This window comes from Dipteris shenzhenensis, chromosome 1, assembly GCF_047967505.1.
Source record: "Dipteris shenzhenensis isolate YYH24624 ecotype China chromosome 1, Dip_SZ_1.0, whole genome shotgun sequence".
Taxonomy (NCBI): Eukaryota; Viridiplantae; Streptophyta; class Polypodiopsida; order Gleicheniales; family Dipteridaceae; genus Dipteris; species Dipteris shenzhenensis.
Window position 1 is genome coordinate 40,097,232 of NC_141596.1, and position 27,471 is coordinate 40,124,702.

Here is a 27,471-nt window from a genome sequence, read left to right on the forward strand (position 1 = left end):
GTGGTGGAGTAGGTCCATCAACAAGTGCTGGAGTAGGTCCATCAACAAGTGGTGGAGGAGATGACCTAAACCTAGACTTAGAGCCTAAGGAGCATACTATTAGCCTCGCTGAGGAGTAAGTTGAAAGCGAGGTCATCTTATCTTCATATCCGACTCGTGCATATCCATCCTCTACCTATAACCTAGATGAGGCAGCAAGCAAGCCACACCTTGCTTCGGTTGATCCAATCAGGATTGAGGGTGAGGAACACCTTACTCGAAGTGATGGAAGAAACCAGTCTCCAAGAGGACGAGGTGCTCTGTCGGCTCTCGAATTGACACTTTCGATGATGTCATTGACTTTGATGCTCTAGTGAATCTAGCAATCGATGAGATTGCACACTTTGATGACTCGAGCCTCACCGATCTGGAGGCAATCCAACTAACACAGAAGGCAATTGAAGATGCCACACCAGAGTACGACATGTCTGATGTGAGTAGTTCATGAATTTGAAGAGGGAATTGTTCGGGGATAGAGATGAAGAAGCTAGCACCTCAAGCTAAAATGAAGTTCAAGACCAACCACAAAAGGGAGTCCAGTTGGACACTGTAGCTGACACACTCTGCGATGAGGTAGAAAAGGTATGTAGCTTTGCTAGCTTCATCATGTGATCCAAAATCATCAGTATAATTCTAGGTTCCATTTTAGGAACAAAAATCATTGCTTTTTCTTGAATTGGTAGGGAATAAAAAATAGGGTTTAGGGTTTAGAATAGAAACCCAAGCAAATTTTATGATTTTAAACCCGACATCCTGCCACTGCCACTTGCCCCTAAATTTTTGGAAACAATTAGGGTTATGGTTTTGTAATTTAGGAAAAAAAAAGTTCTAATCAAATTTGGGAGGCCACTAACACCCTAGCAACCATGTGCATCATTTTCAAGCCAAAACCCCCCCTGGAAATCCTAAATTTGACATCATGCGACCAGAGCCCTGTTAAATGATGCACATGGCTGCTAGGGTGTCAGTGGCCTCCCAAATTTGATTTAGGGAATGAAAAATAACATTGAGAGTTTAGAGTACAAAACCCAACCAAATGTTATGATTTTAAACCCAGGACATCCTACCATTGTCACTTGCCCTGCCACTTGCCCCTGACACATGCCCGTGCCACTTGCCCCTCGCACTCCATTTATGTAAATAGGGTTATGGTTTTTTCACAGGTAAAAATCATATCTTTAAGAAATGATTTGGGAGACCACTGGGACCCTAGCAACCATGCCCATCAATTTTATGCAAAAAAAAACCCTGCAAGCCCAAAATCTAACATCATGCGACCAGAGCCCAGCTTCTGTAGAAATTGGGTGCGACCAAAAGCTGGGCTCTGGCTGCATGATGTCGGATTTTGGGCTTGCAGGAGTTTTTTTGGCATAAAATTGATAGGCATGGTTGCTAGGGTCTCAGTGGCCTCCCAAATCAGATTTCTTAAAGATATGACTTTTACTTGGAAAAAAACCCTTATTCTTATTAATTCTTGAAAAATGACATTTTATTAATTTATATAATCTTTGGATTTTGATGTAATATGTTGGTTGTAGGATATTTTATGGGTTGATGAGTATACCGGATGCAAGGGTGGAACCAGAGGGTCTTCTGGTGGGGGGATGGCATCAATCAGACTACATCAACGGAGTGGCTCAATACATTTTGGTGTTCCATCGACAATTATTGCTAGATGGAAAGATAAATATCATGAAGTTCAAGGTCCTCAGTCAGATGGTGAAGATGAGGCCCATTCATCCTATTGCCGATCGTGTTGTTTTGATTAGGCGTAGTGTAGCTTTATTTTTGTTTTCAGACACACAATTTGGTCCGCTTTATAGTATTATAGCTAGTGCAGGGCTAGCTGGCATTACAGATCCCTTGGCTATAGAGAATGAAATTGTGCAGCCCTCTTTGCTTCAGCAAAAGCAAAAAAGGGATCTAAGCCAAGCAAGAAGAGGCGTAGACTAGAGTAGCTTAGGCATTCAAGCTTTAATGATCTTTATGATATTACTCAATGTAAATAAAGAATACAATTTTCAAATTATTTTCTCTTCCCATTTACAGAACATTCTTTCCTTTACTATGTTAAGTAAAATTGAGTATTATTTCCTTTTGCATGTTCTATTAAGATGTGATGTTTATTATTTCATTTTGCTTTTGTATACATTGAGAGTGCATGTAAGTAAATTAATAGATTGCAAATACATTGAAAATAAATTTAAGATTGCACATGCAAAGACAATTCTAAAAAAGACATTTTATTATATTGATGCCCATAGGCAGAGTACTTGTAAGGTAGATGCCCATAGGCAGAGTACAAGATAGATGCCTGTAGGCAGAGTATAAGGTGGAGCATACAAAATAAGACCGTATTAGATAATTCGGGAAAAACCCAATTCCCAGAATGGCAGTTTTGGAAGAAATTGTAGCACCCCTCAATGAAAAAACAGGAGAAATATGTGAAAATAGACTAGATAGCCATTCATGAAGTGTGAAATATCAACTACATTCTCAAATAATAAATAGAATATCAGTGTCTAAACTACGTTATCATCAACAAAATAATAAACTTTGAAACCCATTTGAGTTAGATTCATCTCGTGAGCCATAGTGATGTTCAAAAACACCTTCATAATAGCGAGTCTCTGGAATTTCCATTGATATTGAGACTCGCTTTTGTTGTGAGCATTCTCATTTGAAAATCTCCAAAACACCGTTTAAAAAATGTAGAGTGTAATTAATAACCATGAGTATTGCAATGAAAATGCACAGGCTCTTTAACTTAGTAAGATATGTAGTTGATGGAAAATCAAGATATGTAGTTGAGGAGAATGTATGCAAGATATGTAGTTGATGGAAAATCAATGGGCAATGACAAGCATTTGATGTAATTTAGGTGGCAATGACAATCATTTATTGTGCACTTTCAATGTTTAGACTGACTAGCATTATTGTAAAACGATAACTTTACATGTCATGTTGATTACTCATTGCAAAGTAAAAAAGTACACTTTAGGATGAAAACATAACTTCTTGTTGATACACCATTGAAATCCCTGAAATAAATCATGATTCCAAAGAAACTCTCAATTTCTAGCCCCAAAGAGAATGGCACCGGAAAGAATGGCACGAGAGACACTCCTTCAAAATACATTATGAATGTAGTTATGAACATGTTTGCATATTATTCACACACAACAATTACGCACCAATTTACATAGTTGGCAAGAAAGTAGTAATTCCCATAAGTAATGATTATATAAAGAAATACAATGTTATTATTCAAAACTCATAGTCTGCAAATAGCTTCTCTCCTGCATGTATATCATCTATGGATTCAATACAAATGTGACCATATTCTACAATATCTATGTTCATCATGGGGTCATACCAAGGTGGAACATCAGGGGAAAATACATAACAAACATTTGGCTTTACATTGGTATTTCTATTGCTGTTAATAAATCCTGCCACATTGCCATATTGAACATCACCAACAATATGCACCATATCCTTCATAGGGACAGTAGGGTCCTCTTGGATAGAGTACTTCTTTAGCCTTGGATGAACTCTACATAATTCCTTCCAGTCTCTGTAGGAGTACTTGTCACCTCCATAATGGAGAATAGTAGTCCATTTCTTGATGGAGCCATGCACAAACACACCTGTAATGGTTGACTCATGCACCTCGAAAGCCACATTTTTTATCCAGAACACTTCGTTGATAGGGACAGGTAACTTTGGTGGTCCAAATGGATCTCGTTCTGGTATGTACCTACTCAAGCTTGATTTGAACGTATATCTATCTACATCACAAAAGAAAAATTCAATTAGCTACAACAACAGTTATATATATCGAGATAAAATCAAAAAACACTTTGACATATGTACCTTCATGAAAATACACATTCTGTAGTCGGTTTATGTAGCCCTTAGCAATGTATTTCTTGATATAGCGACCTTTGTACCCTAGGTCTATAGCCAATTGAGAAACTTGCATAGATTCATGCTAGAGAGTTGTGGAGCATTCCTTAAAAGTCTTATTTGGGATGCATTGAGTTTAGGCACCTGGCCATCACCACCATGGGTTGCCCTACCACCTATATCCCTCTCTCTTAGTTGATCTACAAAAGGAAGATTTCTTGTTTTATATTCCATTCTTGACCATGCATGATTTTCCTCCCTCCATTCATCAATTACTTTCTGGACAAGGTTGAAATCCTTATGCCCCTCCATCATAGGTAATTGTCCATACCGATTTGTCTCAATCATGCTGCGCACATCTTTAGTCTCATCGAGTTGTAGTAAGTACGGCATCAACTCTCTCAGTAGAATATTATCATCCTTGTCTTGTACATCAAACGTTGAAGGAAATATGCAATTTGATGGAGGGCTAATGCAAGCCTTGTATGGGGAGTCATCAACAAGGATTGTCCTTCTAGCATCACATCCAAATGCCTTTGAGATTTTTGCCAAGGGTTTGAACATTGCCTCAACACCAACCTTGTCAGGCCTATTTATCCTCGTCTTACTGTAAGTGTAGCATCCTTGTTGAGACCATATAACAAAGAAAGGGAGGCTCTCATTTGCATAATTTTGCAGCTTTCCTACCATATCAAGTACGTTATGCTCCATCGCAGTTGACCAGATACCTACATTAAATCTTTGTAGCAAGATTTTAAGAAATTCTATGCACCCAGGACGAACAACCATATAACTATTTTTGCCATGCATAATGGACGGATGTATTGGAGACTTGAATAGGCAGCAACTTAATAACAGGCCATTCAAGTCTAATATGATTGTTAATCGTGGCATATCCAAAGAAATTGTATGTGGATATAGATCCAAATTCTCCTTGAAGTTGCTGGCTTCTGACTCATCCAAATTGTCAACAGGTGCTATGATTTCATACATGTTTGCAACAACAATAAGATTATCTAGTTTTGTCCCCAATGTTGAGACAGTACGTTCATCCATGTTCTCTTCTAAAAGTATAGGATTCGTGATATTCCTTGCAATTTTCTCCATTTTTGGGGTTATGTTTTCTTCTATACCTCCTGTATCCATCGCGTAATTGATAGTCCCCAGTTTGGGTGGTATGTTGTCCTCTACATTTGATGTCTCCACATCCTTCCATGCATCATTGGTCCCTGTGGAAGTTGAGGAATATAGAAATATTTTGATTCTTTAGAGTGTATTCAACAATGTCGATGCACAAAAGCATATGAAACTAATAAATAACAATAAAGTATGAGAATTATCCATCGTCGTTCATCACTGATTCCATTGTATTTTTGGGGAATGGCAAAAGTGCCAATCTCTCTAAAGTTCAATTGAGAATGCAAATAGTGCAACCTTTCTCTCTGAACTCATAGAGAGAATGGCAATAGTGCTATTCTTCTCTTGAGGTGGTGCTAGTGCCATTTTACATATAAGGTTATGGAGAATGCCACTAGTGCCTTTCTCTATACCCTCATTGGGAGGAGAGAATACTACTAGTGCCTCCCCCCATGTCCCAAAAGAAATGTACAATGCATGATCTAAAAGCATAGATACTGTATTACTTTGGTCCAATAGATTTGTAGAAAGCACCCAAATCAAAACTTTGGTAGCATAGTTAATACTATACAATTTTTAATCTCTGTAATGCTTTCAACTGACATAGATTCAAGAAAGGAACATAACAGTATTACCATTTCTACATAACCACAAAGAGAGAATGGCACTAGTGCCATTCTCCATATGAGGTCGCATAAAATGTTAATAGTACCTCTTATGTATAACCCGACATAGGGAGAATGACACTAGTACCATTCCCCATGTCATTATGTCACGCAATTTTATCATACCTAATGTTTAATATCTTTAATATAATGAGAGTATGTGCAATCGAGAAAATCCATAAAAGTCATATTATTTTGAAACTGAATACACAAGGCATAAATGAGTAGCTAAAGACCTTGTTCCAAATCTTCCAATGTAATCTTTGGGATAGCTTCAAGATCTGCTTCAGTTAAAGGTCGCAAGTCTTCAATGTGATGCTCACCCTCTTTAATTCCTTCATCGATAGGTGAATCAGCTCTTTGTGTCTCAAGAGGCCTCTCAATGCTAGACCAAATCTTAATATGGGGATTATTTGATGCATGTGCCACACACATAGCCTCGACCTCTGTCGCCTGTTGGGATGTCTTCACCAGTGAGATCACTTTTCTTTTGCTTGACAATGCTTGTAATGCCACACATCCATTAGTAAAGACGTCAACAACAACTTCATGTTCCCTACTACAATAGCACCTGATGCACTCCTTGATGATGCCATGCTTCACAACCGCCTCTTTTTCATACTCATCGCCCTCATCAGAATAAAGAATATTGTCCTCAATTATTGTGTATGGCCTTGCGATTTCTAACATGTGCTCAAATCCATCAAACCCATCATGTGAGCTGACAAATGACAAAAAACAAAAGGTCTCAGACAAACCCTTTTGTGCACTATCCGATTCATGGATAACACCCACAAACCTTCTATGCCAAAATCGAGCCTCTATCATTGCTTCCTTGAGATTTACCATCTCTATCATTGTCATAAATGATAGCAATACATACTGTGACGGAGTGGCAACGGTCTCCATCAAGCCACAGAGCAACTTCTTGAAGGCATCCTTATCCCAACACATGCCTTTGGCAGATCCCTTTGAGGTGTCAAGCACACACAAGCTGATTGGAAGTTGTCCCTTGGAGTGACGTGTTAGAAAGCTCTCCCCCTCCATCTCCATGTTCACTTGAATAATTGTCCAAGGAAAACAAGACTGAGATGTAGACTTGTTACCCTCTATTGAACTAATCACCCAATCAACATAGATTGACACGGCTTTTGGGAAATCAGGTGTGGACTTGCCAACTTGCAGCTTCTCTTTGACCCATGACTCACATGAACCCTTGAAGCTCTGATAAACAATTGAATCAATTTTGAAGTAAGTTGCAAGGGCATCCCATGTTTGATGTTGGGGCGAAGGGTGACGTGAGTTGAACTCCTTGATGAGTGCTTCTTTCAGGGCTCTATCATGCTTAATCTCCATTGCCCATTGAGACATTTCAATGGAGTCCTTGTCTTTGCTTGACTTGACAAAGACTATTTCTTTAGACTCAATCTCTGCTTGAAGTGCACGTACATCTTCGTCTTCCAATCCTAGCAGACACCTCATATATGTTATTGTGGGATTTCGACCCTCAAGATCACCCTGCTTCACCAATGTCAAAATCCTAATCCATTGTTCGTAGATGTCATCATCGTATGTGACCATGTGTGTCCTTGGTAGCAAAGTTTGTGCCCATCGATACGCTTGCAACTCTGGCAAAATTCTATATAAAAAAATCAAAATCATCTTAGACATTCCTCTAATCCAAATCCTGTAATAGAGATAATAATGACACTAGTGCAATTCTCCCATTACCATGTCAAAAGCATGACTTGGTAACTAGAAGAATGGCACTAGTGCCATTCTCACATCAAGGAATTGACACTACTATCATTTCTTTTACAAATCCATAAACATTCTTGAAATAAAAAATGCATACAAAACAAAGTTTATTACTCACATCCCAACTTTGTCAATCTTTATGCCCTTTGACAAGGCCTTGGGCTAGTTTCTTTGGTCGTCTGAATGCAATCCACTGTGCCCTTAGGTGTTGTAAGATATCGATATATGGTTGAGTTTTCAAAACGGTCTGTGCCTCCATGTTGGCCATTGATGATATCTTACAACTTGCTTCAACTGGTGCATTGACAACAATTCTCGCCTTCCTCCATGTATAGAAACCTTTTCATTGATTGAAGGCTTCTCCATGTGCTTTAGTTATAAATATCCTTGCAGCATAAATCGAATGCTGCCCTGCGAGAATCCAATAATTATACTCCTTTAACTTTTCCACCTTTATCTCTTCCTTGGACATCGGAGTATTTGTGCCTATGTGGTAAGGCATAAGATATGCACATGTTGCAGGAGGTCATGCATTCATTGCAAAACTCTTGACCAAGTCACTGACATAGCTAAGGGTCAATGTCCTGTACACATATTGGCTTGGTGCTCTAAAGCAATTCATCACTGGGATCAACACCTCAAACTCCAAACCAAATGGGAAGTACTCTATGTACTCCATCAAGCCTGTCATACTTGTGTCCTTCCTTTCCAATTTCTTTTGTAGTGCCTTAAAGTCAACATCTGGCTGGATTTTCTTATATTGGATGATTTCTCACCATGTCCTGTTATATGTGTCTCACCACTCCCCATTGCATCACCTCCACTTCTAGTTCCATTAGTGACTATTCCCGTACCTCCCTGTTTTCCTCCTAAAGTTGTCTCTTTGTCTTTAGCCTCTAGTTTATCCCCAATGCTTGTTTTTCCATCTGACCTTATTTCCTTCTCACCTGTTGTTTCCTCCTCACTGGTCTCTCTAGCCTTCTCTTTCAATGTGTGAGCAATGTGTTCTGAGACACTTGAGAGCTTGATCCCTCCATCACTTTTCTTGGTTCTTTTCGAAACTTTTCTACTCTTTTTTATATCTTGCTTTATCCCTTTTGTTACCAAATCAAAGCTTTCTAATATTTGTTGATTGGTATAATTTTCTTGCTCATTAATCCAACCCCTAGATATCATCGTGTCCTCCCCAGTAGCATTCATCCTCGCATGATCAAAACAAGCAGGATCCAATTGATACACATTGCCTCCCAATGTATGAATTTTGAGAAAAGGAACGTTGTCTTTCTCGGTATCCTCCATCTCTTTAACTTTTCCAACATCTTCAAAAGTTGCTCCTTGGATGTTCACAAAACAATGCACTTTATGGAGTTTTTGGAGTTCGTTATTGTATATATCCAAAAACCATCCTCTTCTAGAACTAACTCCATCATAAACTGACACCTCTCGAACCTTTCTCTTTCCCTTGCTAGCCATTCTTGCAATGTTCTGTTAACAAAAGAAGCAAGGACACAATGAAATGTATAATAGAAAATCATAAACTTAGTAGGAAATATTACAACCACAATGCAACTTCTATTAACAAAATAACCAAGGTGAAGCAACTTATATATGCATTATGAAAAACTACACCAACACAGTAAGCAAATATACACAATATCAAAGTTAAGATGGTTATAATAAAGAATGGTATTCGTGCCATTCTCCAACATAATATGATGTTAGAAGAGTGTCACAAATGCCATTGAACACATGGATTGTGAGTTTGTTCAGAATGGCACAAGTGCCATCCTCCGTGAGAGTTTAAGGATAATGCCACTGGTGCCATCCTCCATGATGTTAAGGAGAACGGCAGAAGTTCGATTCATCACATGGAACCACTACCATTCTCCACTTGTGGCATTCTACACAGAGATTGACACAATTCCATATGATCTCTACGCAGTGCAGACAGTGATCACTACATAGAAGAATGCACATTTGAGTTTAAGATTCCTTATGCATGTTTTCAGGTCATGGCATGAGATTGGCACCACTGCCATTCTCCACTGGTGGCATTCTCCACATAGATTGACACAATTCCATATGATCTCTACACCGCGGAGATAGTGAACACTACATAGAAGAATGCACATGTGAGTTTAGCATTCCTTGTGAATGTTTTCAGGTCATGGTATGAGATTGGCACCACTACCATTCTCCACTGGTGGTATTCTCCATAGAGATTGACATAGGCTTCTCAATGCCATTTCTTAGGGCCTAATAAGAGATTGGCACCACTGCCATTCTCCACTTGTATAGATGTTTACCCTACTATTCTAGGAGGGGTATTCCAGTGATCATAGGAGAGTGGTGTCCGATTCCAATCCACATGTGAGTTTGATGATCTCAGTGTCATTATGTAGTTGCCAGCATGAGATTGGCATCACTGCCATTCTCTGCTAGTGGTAGTCTAGACAAACTGAACCTATAGATTGACATTCCACTAATTTTATTGGCTGCAGTAGGATAATGGCAAAAGTGCCAATGCACATGTGAGTTTAGGATTCCTTATGCATGTTTTTAGGTCATGGTATGAGATTGGCACCACTGCCATTCTCCACTGGTGGCATTCTCCACAGAGATTGACACAATTCCATATGATCTCTACACAGCGGAGACAGTGATGACTACATAGAAGAATGCACATGTGAGTTTAGGCTTCTCAATGCCATTTCTTAGGGCCTAATAAGAGATTGGCACCACTGCCATTCTCCACTTGTACAAATGTTTACCCTACTATTCTAGGAGGGGTATTCCAGTGATGATAGGAGAGTGGTGTCTGATTCCATGTCTGATTCCAATCCACATGTGAGTCTGATGATCTCAGTGTCATTATGTAGGTGCCACCATGAGTTTGGCATCACTGCCATTGTCCACTAGTGGTAGTCTAGACAAACTAAACCTATAGATTGACATTCCAAGGCCTAATAAGAGATTGACACAATTCCATATGATCTCTACATAGCGGAGACAGTGATCACTACATAGAAGGATGCACATGTGAGTTTAGGCTTCTCAATGCCATTTCTTAGGGCCAGCATGAGTTTGGCATCACTGCATTCTCCGCTAGTGGTAATCTAGACAAACTAAACCTATAGATTGACATTCCACTAATTTTATTGGCCGGAGTAGGATAATGGCAAAAGTGCCAATGCACATGTGAGTTTAGGATTCCTTGTGCATGTTTTCAGGTCATGGTATGAGATTGGCACCACTGCCATTCTCCACTGGTGGCATTCTCCATAGAGATTGACACAATTCTATATGATCTCTACACAACGGAGACAGGGATCACTACATAGAAGAATGGCAATGCACATGTGAGCACATTACCACTAGCGGAGAATGGCAGTAGGATAATGGCAAAAGTGCCAATGCACATGTTAGTTTAGGATTCCTTGTGCCAATGCACATGTGAGTTTAGGCTTCCCAATGCCATTTCTTAGGGCCTAATAAGAGATTGGCACCACTGCCATTCTCCACTTGTACAAATGTTTACCCTACTATTCTAAGTTTAGGCTTCACAATGCCATTTTCTAGGGCCTAATAAGAGATTGGCACCACTACCATTCTATGCTTGTACAAATGTTTACCCTAATATTCTGAGAGGGGTATTCCAAGGATCATAGGATAATGGTGCCCGATTCCAATCCACATGTGAGTTTGAGGATCTCAATGTCATTATGTAGTTGCCTACATGAGATTGGCATCACTTCAATTCTCCACTGGTGGCAGTCTAGATAAACTAAACTTGTATATTGACATTCGACAAATTTTATTGGCTATAGTAGTATAATTGCAAAAGTGCCAATGCACATGTGAGTTTAGGATTCCTTATGCCATTTTTAAGGTCTAGGTATGCTACCATTCTCCACTGGTGGCATTCTCCACAGAGATTGACACAATTCCATATGATATCTACATAGCGGAGACAGTGATCACTACATAGAAGAATGCACATGTGAGTTTGATGGTCTCAGTGTCATTATGTATTTGCCAGCATGAGATTGGCATCACTGCCATTCTCCACTAGTCGTAATCTAAACAAACTAAACCTGTAGGTTGACATTCCACTATATTTATTGGCTGTAGTAGGATTATGGCAAAAGTTTCAATGCACATGTGAGTTTGATGATCTCATTGTCATTATGTAGCTGCCAGCATGAGATTGGCATCACTTCCATTCTCCACTAGTGGTAGTGCCAATGCACATGTGAGTTTAGGATTCCTTGTGCATGTTTTCAGGTTATGGTATGAGATTGGCACCACAGCCATTCTCCACTGATGGCATTCTCCATAGAGATTGACACAAATCCATATGATCTCTACACAGCGGAGATAGTGATGACTACATAGAAGAATGCACATGTGAGTTTAGGCTTCTCAATGCCATTTATTAGGGCCTAATAAGAGATTGGCACCACTGCCATTCTCCACTTGTACAAATGTTTACCCTAGTATTCTAGGAGGGGTATTCCAGTGATCATAGGAGAGTGGTGTCCGATTCCAATCCACATGTGAGTTTGATGATCTCAGAGATTGACACAATTCCATATGATCTCTACATAGCGGAGACAGTGATCACTACATAGAAGAATGCACATGTGAGTTTAGGATTCCTTGTGCATGTTTTCAGGTCATGGTATGAGATTAGCACCACTGCCATTCTCCACTGGTGGCATTCTCCATAGATATTGACACAATTCCATATGATATCTACATAGCGGAGATAGTGATCACTACATAGAAGAATGCACATGTGAGTTTAGGCTTCTCAATGCCATTTCTTAGGGCCTAATAAGAGATTGGCACCACTACCATTCTCCACTTGTACAAATGTTTACCCTAGTATTCTAGGAGGGGTATTCCAGTGATCATAGGAGAGTGGTGTCCTATTCCATTCCACATGTGAGTCTGATGATCTCAGAGATTGACACAATTACATATGATCTCTACACAACGGAGACAGTGATCACTACATAGAAGAATGCACATGTGAGTTTAGGATTCCTTTATATGTTTTCAGGTCATGGTATGAGATTGGCACCACTGCCATTCTCCACTGGTGGAATTCTCCACAGAGATTGACACAATTCCATATGATCTCTGCACATGTGAGTTTAGGCTTCTCAATGCCATTTCTTAGGGCCTAATAAGAGATTGGCACCACTGCCATTCTCCACTTGTACAAATGTTTAGCCTACTATTCTAGGAGGGGTACCCCTGATCATAGGAGAGTGGTGTCCTATTCCATTCCACATGTGAGTTTGATGATCTCAGTGTCATTATGTAGTTGCAAGCATGAGATTGGCACCACTGCCATTCTCCGCTAGTAGTAGTCTAGACAAACCGAACCTATAGATTGACATTCCACTAATTTTATTGGCTGCAGTAGGATAATGGCAAAAGTGCCAATGCACATGTGAGTTTAGGACTCCTTGTGCATGTTTTCAGGTCATGGTATGAGATTGGCACCACTGCCATTCTCCACTGGTGGCATTCTCCACAGAGATTGACACAAATCCATACGATCTCTACACAGCGGAGACAGTGATGACTACATAGAAGGATGCACATGTGAGTTTAGGCTTCTCAATGCCATTTCTTAGGCCCTAATAAGAGATTGGCACCACTTCCATTCTCCACTTGTACAAATGTTTACCCTACTATTCTAGGAGGGGTATTCTAATCATCATAGGAGAGTGGTGTCCGATTCCAATCCACATGTGAGTCTGATGATCTCAGCGTCATTATGTAGGTGCCACCATGAGTTTGGCATCACTGCCATTTTCCACTAGTGGTTGTCTAGACAAACTAAACCTATAGATTGACATTCCACTACATAGAAGAATGCACATTACCACTAGCGGAGAATGGAAGTAGGATAATGGCAAAAGTGCCAATGCACATGTGAGATTGGCACCACTGCCATTCTCCACTGGTGGCATTCTCCATAGAGATTGACACAATTCCATGTGATCTCTGCACATGTGAGTTTAGCCTTCTCAATGCCATTTCTTAGGGCCTAATAAGAGATTGGCACCACTGCCATTCTCCACTTGTAGAAATGTTTACCCTACTATTCTAGGAGGGGTATTCCAGTGATCATAGGAGAGTGGTGTCCTATGTGAAGATTGTTGAGAGTTCACGCTCAACATCATGTGATCATGTGTGCATAGCACCATCACGTGATCATATGTGCATAGCACTAACCTTATAGAGTGCTATAAAGGAAAGGGTTAGATCCCCTAACCCTAACCCTAAAAGGGTTTGTATATATTCTATTTTTTCAACTAATTCTAGTGTACAGTTAGTCATTTGTGGTGTGCTCTCTAGCTGTGCCCTCTCTCCTCATCTCCACTCTTCTCCTCTCCCTCTTCATATTTTGTCATGGTATCAGAGCTTCCTTGTCTTCCGCTGAGACATTGTGATTCTTGAGAGTGATTGAGAGTTTGAGAGATTGAGAGAGATTGAGTGTTTCATTCTCTTCCGTTGAGAGAATTTCCGTCCATTGAAAGAAATTTCTATCATTGCTCTTGAGAGAATTCTGATTGAGAGCTTATGTTTTTCATTATTGAGAGAAGAGTGAGAGAGCTTACAAAGCTCGGATATAGGGAGAGTTCATTTGAGAGAAAAGAGAGTTTCCAGAGACTATTGAGAGTCTTGTGAGAGCTCTTCGTGAGAGAGATATGCTTATGACAGAGAGTCTGAGTTAGCCAAGGCCTCGACTTACTTCTATGTCCAGCGCTGCTACTGATTGCTGCCAATTGCTTGACCTTCACGAGCATCGACCTACGCTACTCCTTCCTAGGTCCCAACGCCCACGGCAACAACAGCAAATGAAGCTCCAACAATACTCAAGCTGCCGCTCAAGGGTCTTCATTCGAGTTGAGAAACTTGCCGCGTTGAGAAGCTCCAAGGCATCTCCTTCGTGAAATGATTATCGTTGCCAGAGCTTTCCTGACCGGAGAACAAATTCTTGTCCACTGTGATTGTGGCCGAAAGGGAGACAAAACGTTGCTCACCCCAACTTTGATAGGATTCCTGGGGCGTGCAGGATCCATTCGCTCCTTGAGCAGCACGGGGCGATTTCTCCCAGCTCCCGTTTACTTTTCTAGCAGGAAGATGCTTCGAAGAAGATTTTCTTTGATCGGTCAGCTGCTGCTCTGGGTGGGGATTATGCTCAAAGCCGTAGGTCTTTGACGAAGATATTCCTATGACATTACAATCCGATCTTCAGCCACTGAGCGTGAAGCTGAAATGCCGTCCTGTACAGCAGCGCCTTGAGCTGCATTTCCATGGGCAGACCCAGACCCATTCCGAGCGACCAAAGCAGGTCCAATCCCAAGCCTGAGCTCAGTATCCTGAAGGTCCAGATCGAACGATTTTGCATAGTCATGAGGAGCAGCGATGATATTCTTGTCCCGTGGTACAGAGATTCTTGGTTTCTCTTTCAGCACCGTCCACGCTATTACTCGGTCGTAGTAGTGCTCCAGTCTTCGAACAATCGCGGCTCCTGAGGCGCAGCCCAAGCTCCTTCCATGCCCGCGACCTGCAACGGCAAGCCTTATTGAAGCGTAGCCACAAAGCACGCTTCCTCTTTGACAAGGTCGCCTCCATCGACTCTCTTCTCTGAGAGAGAAACTGCCACGTGGCAGATAAGGCCACGTGGCACTCTTCAAACCACACCCACCTTGGGTCAAGGTAATTTGGGTAGCGTTACTCTGGTTAGAAGTGGATAGGGTTGGTTACATTAACCAAGGTCTAGTTAACCTAGGATAAGGTTGTCTCACCTATTGACACGTGGCACGCTCAACGACTGCCACATCATCAACTCTCAATCCCATCAGTGCCATGTCATCAGCCTATCCACACTGCCACGTCAGCATTGACATGTCAGCAATCCACATCATCACCGACTGCCACGTCATCATCGACTGCCACATCACTTGTGCCATGTCATCAGTGCCACATCATCAGGCCATGTCATCAGTGCCATGTCACCAGGACACGTCATCAGTGCCAGGTTAGCATTGCCACATCACCTTGCTGACATCATCTGTGCCACCTCAGCACTGCCACCTCAACAGTCCAGTCAGCACTGACCCTCTACAGGCACAGTCCCTTGCCAGGCACACTGTGCACACACTACATGTGCACACTCCTGCCACCTCAGCACAGAGCTTCACTGGCACACCTCTTGCTAAGCACAGTGCCACATCATCACTACATGTGACTCACAGTGACACATCATCATTGAGCACCATTTGCACTCCTTTTGCCCCTCCACCTAGATCAAGTCATATCTCTTGATCCAGGAAGAATTTGAGGGTGCTCCAAAAAGGAAAGTCGCTCGTTTTTTTGTGCTCTACGCGCTCGTTACATCAACGCACATTTCGGCACAAGTTACACTCACATTTGTGCCTCGCCGACAAAACCACTTCCTTCACGCACATTTGCCTCTACATCGACGCATCTGACCCAGCACTTAAAAAGAACAAAAGAAAAGGAATTATTTGTTGCTCTTTCATCGATCGACGGTTGGTTTAGATCTAGATCAGAGTAGACTAGATTGCCATAGAGGGGACGCTTTGAATTCCCCAAGTTGCCAATCTAAGCCATGCCCAAAATTCCTGACTAGTTTCTACTCGGAGTCAGTCCATACGCTCACATCCGATTTCACATCATTACATTACCTAAAACCTTACGTTCATCAGTTCAGTGAGCAGACTTCAGAGTACAGAGGCATTGCAGATTGATTCAGTGGGCAGATAGCACTTGATTTCACACACACATGCCACCATTCTAAAGCCTATTTGGCTATCTCATGGCATTGTGCACATCATTTTTCAGCCTTGTAAAGCCTCTTGGCTATTCTCGGCATCATTGCCACAAGCCTTGTAACACAGATTAGATCTTATATACTGCAGTTCTATCTTCACCGACGGTACAGAGATTTCACTTGGCATCTTCAGTGTATTTGCAGTTGATTCATATAGAGTTTTTCAGGACACTTTTGAGTACATTGTTTGCACCATGTCGACTAGCAACCTCAATCTGGAGGCATCTGCTAAGTTAGACAACTCCAATTATGGTACATGGAAATACCGAATGGAGACCATTCTTGTGCTTCAGGACAAATGGGAGTATGTCGATGGATCTATACCCAAACCATTGGACGATCCAGCCACCAGTAGCTCTACTCCATCTGTTGTCACAGCACCAGCAACGGAATCTACATCGGGATCTACATCTACACAAACAGTTTCCACACCAGTAGCAGATCCTGCCATTGCCTGAGCTCAAGCAGAATGGGATAAGAAAGACAAGTATGCCTATCACCTGATCAAGCAAAACGTGCAAGATATCATGCTAGGACAGCTCAACATAGTTAAGACGTCAAAAGAAGCATGGGATATGTTCACAGCTCTCTACGAGTCCAAGAACACATCCAGGATTCTCACCCTGAGAAACCAGATCAACCAGAGTTTCTGCAATAGCAATGAAACCGGTCATGCTTATGTACTCCGCATCAAAGACTACAACAATCAACTTGCAGCAGCAGGAGAGACTATGAATCCCACAAAAATGGTTCAAGTAATCCTGAATGGACTAGGAGAAGGATATGAGAATCTAGTCCAGAGTATTGCCATCCAATGGCAAATTCCAACACTGGAAGAACTTCAGTCAGTTCTACTTGGTGAAGAACTCAGGACTCAGGCCATTCAAGCACATAAAGGTCATTCTAATGATCAGGCATTCACAGCTTCAGACAGAAGCAGAGGCAAAGGCAGAAACAGAGGTAGATCATATCAGAAAAGTGGTAATCATCAACAAAGTCAAAATCAGCATCATCATCAACATCATCCTCATCAGCAACATCAGAATCAGCAAAGAGGAAATCATTCCAACCGAGGAAGATTCCAAGGACGAGGGAATGCATCCACCAATGTGTCAAACATTCAATGCAACTACTGTCACAAGTTTGGACACTATGAAAGAGATTGCTGCAAGAAGCAGTACGACCAAGGCGGTCAATCCAGCAATAATCGAGGGAATTCCCGAGGAAGAGGAAATCATCGTGGTGGACATTCTAGTCACAGTCATTTTGCAAATGAACATGGAAATATGTTTCTTGCAAGTGAGGAATTGCATGAGACTGATACAATGCACCTAGACACTGATTTCAATCCCAAAGAGGATTTCAGCTATCAAGTCGACCAAGTGGAACAGGATCCTTGGTACATCAACAGCGCTGCATCATCTCATATGACAAATCACTAGGAATGGTTCATAGAAATGAATCCATTAGAAGGTCAAAAGAATGTCATCTACACAGCAGACAATACACCGAATCCGGTTCAAGGGACAGGTGTTATCCCTATGAACAATTTCACTGGTACAAAAGGATTAGTCAAAGATGTGCTCTATGTTCCAAAGCTCAGCAAGAACCTTTTGTCAGTAGGTCAAATGAAGGAACACAACTACAAAGTCATCTTCGACGGTGATGAATGCACTATCAGAGACAAATCCAAAAGAGGTCAGCTAGTAGCAAAAGGTGTCAAGGAAGGACGCTTATACAGGATGCTAGCTACAGTACCAGATAAGCATGCCATGTCAGCTCAAATGCAACAGATGCCACTATCTGCAAAATGGCACAAGAGATATGGTCATGTCAACTTCAAGTACTTGTTAGATCTCAGGAATCAGAATATGGCAATTGGGATTCCGAAGCTACAGTTTCTTGGAAAAGTTTGTGAAGCATGCTGCTTCGGCAAACAAAAGCGAACCAACTTTGTCAGAAGTACCTCTCATGCACGAGGTATTCTTGATTTGATTCATATAGATGTATGGGGTTATGCCCAGACCTGCAGCATCAATGGTTCACTTTATTACTTGACCTTCATCGACGACTACAACAGATATTGTTGGGTCTACTTTCTGAAAGAGAAATCTAAAGTGTTTGCCAGATTTCAAGAATTCAAAGCCATGGTAGAAAACCAGACAGGCAGAAAGATCAAGGTCATGAGATCAGACAGAGGAGGTGAATACATGTCTTCAGCATTCATGAACTTTTGCAAAAATCACGGCATTCGAAAGACAATTCACATGTGCAGAAACTCCTCAGCAAAATGCAAGAGCTGAAAGGAAGAATGGGACTTTAGCAGACAGTGCTAATGCTTAGTGAAAAGCATCTTTCGAATCAGTATTGGGCAGAAGCAATAGCTATAGCTAACTACTTGCTTAATTGGCTTCCTACCGAACCGATACAAGGTATGACTCCTTATGAAGCATTCACTGGACACAAGCCACACATTGGGCATCTCCGCATATGCCCACATACATGATGATCATCGCAGGAAATTGGATGCGAAGTCACGCAAATGCATCATGGTTAGCTACAGTGAAGAAAGCAAAGCATACAAATTGTATGATCCCATCAACCGCAAAGTCATTATCTCCAGAGATGTAATCTTCGATGAGGAATCAGAATGGAAAACCTCACCTACACAGGAGATAGAAGCATCGACTTCACAGTCATCTACAAAACAGGTTGATGAAGAAGAGCAAGAATTGCCACCAACACCCCAAGCAGCGCCACAGCAGCTCAGACGGTCTACTAGGGAAAGCAGACCACTAGCCAGATTGACATATGCTCAGAAAGGCAAAGCAATTCAGGTGGAAACCACCAACTATGCTCTTATGACTACCATCATGGCTATAGAAGAGCCAGTGTACTTCGAAGATGCAGAAGATAAGCCATAATGGCAAACTACTATGAATGAAGAAATGGATGCTTTGTATAAAAATAACACTTGGGAATTATGCGACCTTCCACCAGGAAAGAAGGCCATAGCCAACAAATGGGTATACAAAGTGAAGTACAATCCAAATGGCAGTATTCAGAGATACAAAGCCAGATTAGTTGCAAAAGGATTTGCACAACAATATGGCCAAGATTATGATGAGACTTATGCTCCAATAGCAAAGATGGATTCCATACGGTTCTTGATATCACTAGCGACACTCAGTAAATGGAATGTGTATCAGCTCGATGTCAAGAATGCATTTCTCAATGGTTATCTAGACGAGGAAGTCTACATGCATCAACCTGCCCGTTATGTTGAACCAGGAAAGGAGAACAAGGTTTGCCATCTCAAGAAAAGCCTCTATGGCCTAAAGCAAGCACCCAGAAGTTGGTACAGTAGAATTGATAAGTATTTTGCTGATCTGGGATACATGAAGTCCAATGCAGATCATACTCTCTACTACAAAGTTCAAGGGGAAGATATTACTATTGCACTTTTGTACGTAGATGATCTGATTGTGACAGGAAGCAAGGATAGCTTCATCAGAAAATTAAAACAAGACTTATCTGCAGAGTTTGACATGAAAGATCTTGGACTTATGCACTATTGTCTTGGAATTGAGTTCTGGAGAGATTCAGATGGCACATTCATGAGTCAGCTCAAATATGTTGACAGTCTTCTGAAGAAGTTTCATATGGCAGATTGCAAGATTGCAGCCACTCCCATGGAACAGAGTTTGAAACTTACTAAAGATTCAGAAAATCCTACAGTCAATGACAAATACTATAGGCAACTCATTGGATCTCTTATATATCTGACAATCACACGGCCAGATATTTGTTATGCAGTAAGCTCACTAGCACAGTTTATGGCAAATCCAAAACAGTCTCACTGGAATGCAGCCAAAAGAGTCTTGAGATACATCAGAGGTACAAGACAATTTGGGATAGAATACAGAGGAAGTCATCCACGGTTGCATGGATACTGTGACAGTGACTATGCTGGAGATCATGAGACCAAGAGATCGACACAGGGATATGCATTTTTCCCTGGTCAAGGTGCTATATCATGGTTGTCAAACAAACAGCCAACTGTTTCTTTGTCTTCGACTAAAGCAGAATATAGAGCACTCACTACAGGTGCATGTGAGGCTATATGGCTCAGAAGACTATTGTCAGAAACAGATTACTTTGATGAGTCAAAGCCAACAACAATATACTGTGATAATCAATCGGCTCAAGCATTGGCCAAAAATCCAGTATATCACTCCAGGACAAAGCACATTGATGTCAGAGAGCACTTCATCAGAGAAAGAGTGTTACTTGGTGACATCACACTGCAGCATTGTGATAGCAAAGAAAATGTTGCAGACATCTTTACCAAACCACTCGGTAAAGAGCTATTCGAGAAACACCGACTAGCTCTTGGTTTGATGCAGAGGAAGGACATTCCCATTAAAGGGGTGTGATGGAATGTAATGCTCAGTCCTTCTTCTATTCCCCAGAATCATCATCTTGAGGGAAGGCCTACTTCATGATGTTGATCTTGAGGGAAGGTGTTGAGAGTTCACGCTCAACATCATGTGATCATGTGTGCATAGCACCATCACGTGATCATATGTGCATAGCACTAACCTTATAGAGTGCTATAAAGGAAAGGGTTAGATCCCCTAACCCTAACCCTAAAAGGGTTTGTATATATTCTATTTTTTCAACTAATTCTAGTGTACAGTTAGTCATTTGTGGTGTGCTCTCTAGCTGTGCCCTCTCTCCTCATGTCCACTCTTCTCCTCTCCCCTCTTCATATTTTGTCAAAGATAGTGGGAGAGAGCGAAGGAGTCTCACTTGCAGCTTTCTCACATACACAATGGGGGAATACACATAAATATGTAGGGAGGGGAGCACCAGCTTTTGTGAAGGCTCAGAATGTCATTTTCCCTTATGTGCCCAAGCCACTACCATTCTCCACTGGTGGCATTCTCCACAGAGATTGGCACAATTCCATATGATCTCTGCACATGTGAGTTTAGGCTTCTCAATGACATTTCTTAGGGCCTAATAAGAGATTGGCACCACTGCCATTCTTCACTTGTACAAATGTTTACCATACTATTCTAGGAGGGGTATTCCAGTGATCATAGGAGAGTGGTGTCCGATTCCAATCCACATGTGAGTTTGATGATCTCAGAGATTGACACAATTCCATATGATCTCTACACAGCGGAGACAGTGAGCACTACATAAAAGAATCCACATGTGAGTTTATGATTCCTTGTGCATGTTTTCAGGTCATGGTACGAGATTGGCACCACTACCATTCTCCACTGTTGGCATTCTCCACAGAGATTAACACAATTCCATATGATCTCTACACAGCGGAGACAGTGACCACTACATAAAAGAATGCACATGTGAGTTTAGGCTTCTCAATGCCATTTCTTAGGGCCTAATAAGAGATTGGCACCACTACCATTCTCTTGTACAAATGTTTACCCTACTATTCTAGGAGGGGTATTCCAATGATCATAGGAGAGTGGTGTCCGATTCCAATCCACATGTGAGTCTGATGATCTCAGTATCATTATGTAGGTGCCACCATGAGTTCGGCATCACTGCCATTGTCCACTAGTGGTAGTCTAGACAAACTAAACCTATAGATTGACATTCCAAGGCCTAATAAGAGATTGACACAATTCCATATGATCTCTACACAGCGGAGACAGTGATCACTACATAGAAGAATGCACATGTGAGTTTAGGCTTCTCAATGCCATTTCTTAGGGCCTAATAAGAGATTGGCACCACTGCCATTCTCCACTTGTACAAATGTTCACCCTACTATTCTAGGAGGGGCATTCCAATGATCATAGGAGAGTGGTGTCCGATTCCAATCCACATGTGAGTTTGATGAACTCAGAGATTGACACAATTCCATATGATCTCTACATAGCGGAGACAGTGATCTCTACATAGAAGAATGCACATGTGAGTTTAGGATTCCTTGTGCATGTTTGTAGGTCATGTTATGAGATTGGCACCACTACCATTCTCCACTGGTGGCATTCTCCACAGAGATTGACACAATTCCATATGATCTCTACACAGCGGAGACAGTGATCACTACATAGAAGAATGCACATTACCACTAGCGGAGAATGGCAGTAGGATAATGGCAAAAGTGCCAATGCACATGTGAGTTTAGGATTCCTTGTGCATGCTTTCAGGTCATGGTATGAGATTTGCACCACTACCATTCTCCACTGGTGGCATTCTCCACAAAGATTGGCACAATTCCATATGATATATGCACATGTGAGTTTAGGCTTCTCAATGACATTTCTTAGGGCCTAATAAGAGATTGGCACCACTGCCATTCTTCACTTGTATAAATGTTTACCCTACTATTCTAGGAGGGGTATTCCAGTGATCATAGGAGAGTGGTGTGCGATTCCAATCCACATGTGAGTTTGATGATCTCAGAGATTGACACAATTCCATATGATCTCTACATAGCGGAGATAGTGATCACTACATAAAAGAATGCACATGTGAGTATAGGATTCCTTGTGCACCACTGCCATTCTCCATTGGTGGCATTCTATAATGGCAAAATTGCCAATCCACATGTGAGTTTATGATTCCTGGTGCATGTTTTCAGGTCATGGTATGAGATTGGCACCACTACCATTCTCCACTGTTGGCATTCTCCATAGAGATTAACACAATTCCATACGATCTCTACACAGCGGAGGCAGTGACCACTACATAGAAGAATGCACATGTGAGTTTCTCAATGCCATTTCTTAGGGCCTAATAAGAGATTGGAACCACTACCATTCTCTTGTACAAATGTTTACCCTACTATTCTAGGAGGGGTATTCCAATGATCATAGGAGAGTGATGTCCAATTCCAATCCACATGTGAGTCTGATGATCTCAGTATCATTATGTAGGTGCCACCATGAGTTTGGCATCACTGCCATTGTCCACTAGACAAACTAAACCTATAGATTGACATTCCAAGGCCTAATAAGAGATTGACACAATTCCATATGATCTCTACACAGCGGAGACAGTGATCACTACATAGAAGAATGAGCATGTGAGTTTAGGCTTCTCAATGCCATTTCTTAGGGCCTAATAAGAGATTGGCACCACTGGCATTCTCCACTTGTACAAATGTTCACCCTACTATTCTAGGAGGGGTATTCCAATGATTATAGGAGAGTGGTGCCCGATTCCAATCCACATGTGAGTTTGATGAACTCAGAGATTGACACAATTCCATATGATCTCTACACAGTGGAGACAGTGATCTCTACATAGAAGAATGCACATGTGAGTTTAGGATTCCTTGTGCATGTTTGCAGGTCATGTTATGAGATTGGCACCACTACCATTCTCCACTGGTGGCATTCTCCACAGAGATTGACATAATTCCATATGATCTCTACACAGCGGAGACAGTGATCACTACATAGAAGAATGAGCATGTGAGTTTAGGCTTCTCAATGCCATTTCTTAGGGCCTAATAAGAGATTGGCACCACTGCCATTCTCCACTTGTACAAATGTTCACCCTACTATTCTAGGAGGGGTATTCCAATGATCATAGGAGAGTGGTGTCCGATTCTAATCCACATGTGAGTTTGATGAACTCAAAGATTGACACAATTCCATATGATCTCTACACAGCGGAGACAGTGATCTCTACATAGAAGAATGTACATGTGAGTTTAGGATTCCTTGTGCATGTTTGCAGGTCATGTTATGAGATTGGCACCACTACCATTCTCCACTAGTGGCATTCTCCAGAGAGATTGACACAATTCCATATGATCTCTACATAGCAGAGACAATGATCACTACATAGAAGAATGCACATTACCACTAGCAGACAATGGTACTAGGATAATGGCAAAAGTGCCAATGCACATGTGAGTTTAGGATTCCTTGTGCATGTTTTCAGGTCATGGTATGAGATTGGCACCACTGCCATTCTCCACTGGTGGCATTCTCCACAGAGATTGACACAATTCCATATGATCTCTGAACATGTGAGTTTAGGCTTCTCAATGCCATTTCTTAGGGCCTAATAAGAGATTGGCACCACTGCCATTCTCCACTTGTACAAATGTTTAGCCTACTATTCTAGCAGGGGTATTCCAGTGATCATAGGAGAGTCGTGTCCTATTCCATTCCACATCTGAGTTTGATGATCTCAGTGTCATTATGTAGTTGCAAGCATGAGATTGGCACCACTGCCATTCTCCGCTAGTAGTAGTCTAGACAAACTGAACCTATAGCTTGACATTCTTAGGCCCTAATAAGAGATTGGCACCACTGCCATTCTCCACTTGTACAAATGTTTACCCTACTATTCTAGGAGGGGTATTCCAATCATCATAGGAGAGTGGTCTCCGATTCCAATCCACATGTGAGTCTGATGATCTCAGTGTCATTATGTAGGTGCCACCATGAGTTTGGCATCACTGCCATTTTCCACTAGTGGTTGTCTAGACAAACTAAACCTATAGATTGACATTCCACTACATAGAAGAATGCACATTACCACTAGCGGAGAATGGCAGTAGGATAAAGGCAAAAGTGCCAATGCACATGTGAGATTGGCACCACTACCATTCTCCACTGTTGGCATTCTCCACAGAGATTGACACAATTCCATGTGATCTCTGCACATGTGAGTTTAGGCTTCTCAATGCCATTTCTTAGGGCCTAATAAGAGATTGGCACCACTGCCATTCTCCACTTGTACAAATGTTTACCCTACTATTCTAGGAGGGGTATTCTAGTGATCATAGGAGAGTGGTGTCCTATTCCATTCCACATGTGAGTTTGATGATTTCAGAGATTGACACAATTCCTTATGATCTCTGCACAGCGGAGACAGTGATCACTACATAGAAGAATGCACATGTGAGTTTAGGCTTCTCAATGCCATTTCTTAGGGCCTAATAAGAGATTTGCACCACTTTTATTCTCCACTTGTACAGATGTTCACCCTACTATTCTAGGAGGGGTATTCTAGTGATCATAGGAGAGTGGTGTCCTATTCCATTCCACATGTGAGTTTGATGATCTCAGTGTCATTATGTAGTTGCCAGCATGAGATTGGCATCACTGCCATTCTCCGCTAGTGGTTTTCTAGACAAACTGAACCTATAGATTGACATTCCACTAATTTTATTGGCTACAGTAGGATAATGGCAAAAGTGCCAATGCACATGTGAGCTTAGGATTCCTTGTGCAGGTTATTAGGTCATGGTATGAGATTGGTACCACTACCATTCTCCACTGGTGGCATTCTCCACAGAGATTGACACAATTCCATATGATCTTTGCACAGCAGAGATAGTGATCACTACATATAAGAATGCACATGTGAGTTTAGGCTTCTCAATGCCATTTCTTAGGCCCTAATAAGAGATTCGCACCACTGCCATTCTCAACTAATAAGAGATTGACATTCCACTAATTTTATTGGCATCACTGCCATTATCCACTAGTGCTAGTGTAGATAAACTAAACCTATAGATTGACATTCCATGGCCTAATAAGAGATTGACACAATTCCATATGATCTCTACAATGATCACTACATAGAAGAATGCACATGTGAGTTTAGGCTTCTCAATGCCATTTCTTAGGGCCTAATAAGAGATTGGCACCACTACCATTCTCCGCTAGTGGTAATCTAGACAAACTAATCCTATAGATTGACATTCCACTAATTTTATTGCCTGCAGTAGGATAATGGCAAAAGTGCTAATGCACATGTGAGTTTAGGATTCCTTGTGCATGTTTTCAGGTCATGGTATGAGATTGGCACCACTGCCATTCTCCATTGGTGGCATTCTCCACAGATTGACACAATTCTATATGATCTCTGCACATGTGAGTTTAGGCTTCTCCACAGAGATTAACATAATTCCATATGATCTCTACACAGCGGAGACAGTGATGACTACATAGAAGGATGCACATGTGAGTTTAGGATTCCTTGTGCACCACTGCCATTCTCCACTGGTGGCATTCTCCATAGATATTGACACAAATCCATATGATCTCTGCACAGCGGAGATAGTGATCACTACATAGAAGAATGCACATGTGAGTTTAGGCTTCTCAATGCCTTTTCTTAGGGCCTAATAAGAGATTGTCACCACTACCATTCTCCACTTGTACAAATGTTTACCCTACTATTCTAGGAGGGGTATTCTAGTGATCATAGGAGAGTGGTGTCCGATTCCAATCCAAATGTGAGTTTAGGATTCCATATGATCTCTACACAGTGGAGACAATGATCACTACATAGAAGAATGCACATGTGAGTTTAGGATTCCTTGTGCATGTTTTCAGGTCATGGTATGGGATTGGCACCACTGCCACTCTCCACTGGTGGCATTCTCCACAGAGATTGACACAATTCCATATGATCTCTACACATGTGAGTTTAGGCTTCTCAATGCCATCTCTTAGGGCCTAATAAGAGATTGGCACCATTGCCATTCTCCATTTGTACAGATGTTTACCCTACTATTCGAGGAGGGTATTCCAGTGATCATAGGAGAGTGGTGTCCTATTCCATTCCACATGTGAGTTTGATGATCTTAGTGTCTTTATGTAGTTGCCATCATGAGATTGGCATCACTGCCATTCTCCGCTAGTGGTAATCTAGACAAACTGAACCTATAGATTGACATTCCACTAATTTTATTGGCTGCAGTAGGATAATGGCAAAAGTGCCAATGCACATGTGAGTTTAGGATTCCTTGTGCATGTTTTCAGGTCATGGTATGAGATTGGCACCACTGCCATTCTCCACTTGTACAAATGTTTACCCTGCTATTCTAGGAGGGGTATTCCAGTGATCATAGGAGAGTGGTGAACATTTGTACACAGCGGAGATAGTGATCACTACATAGAAGAATGCACATGTGAGTTTAGGCTTCTCCACTAGTGGTAATCTAGACAACTAAACCTATAGATTGACATTCCACTAATTTTATTGGCTGCACATGTGAGTTTAGGCTTCAGAGTGCCATTTCCTAGGGCCTAATAAGAGATTGGCACCACTGCCATTCTCCACTGGTAC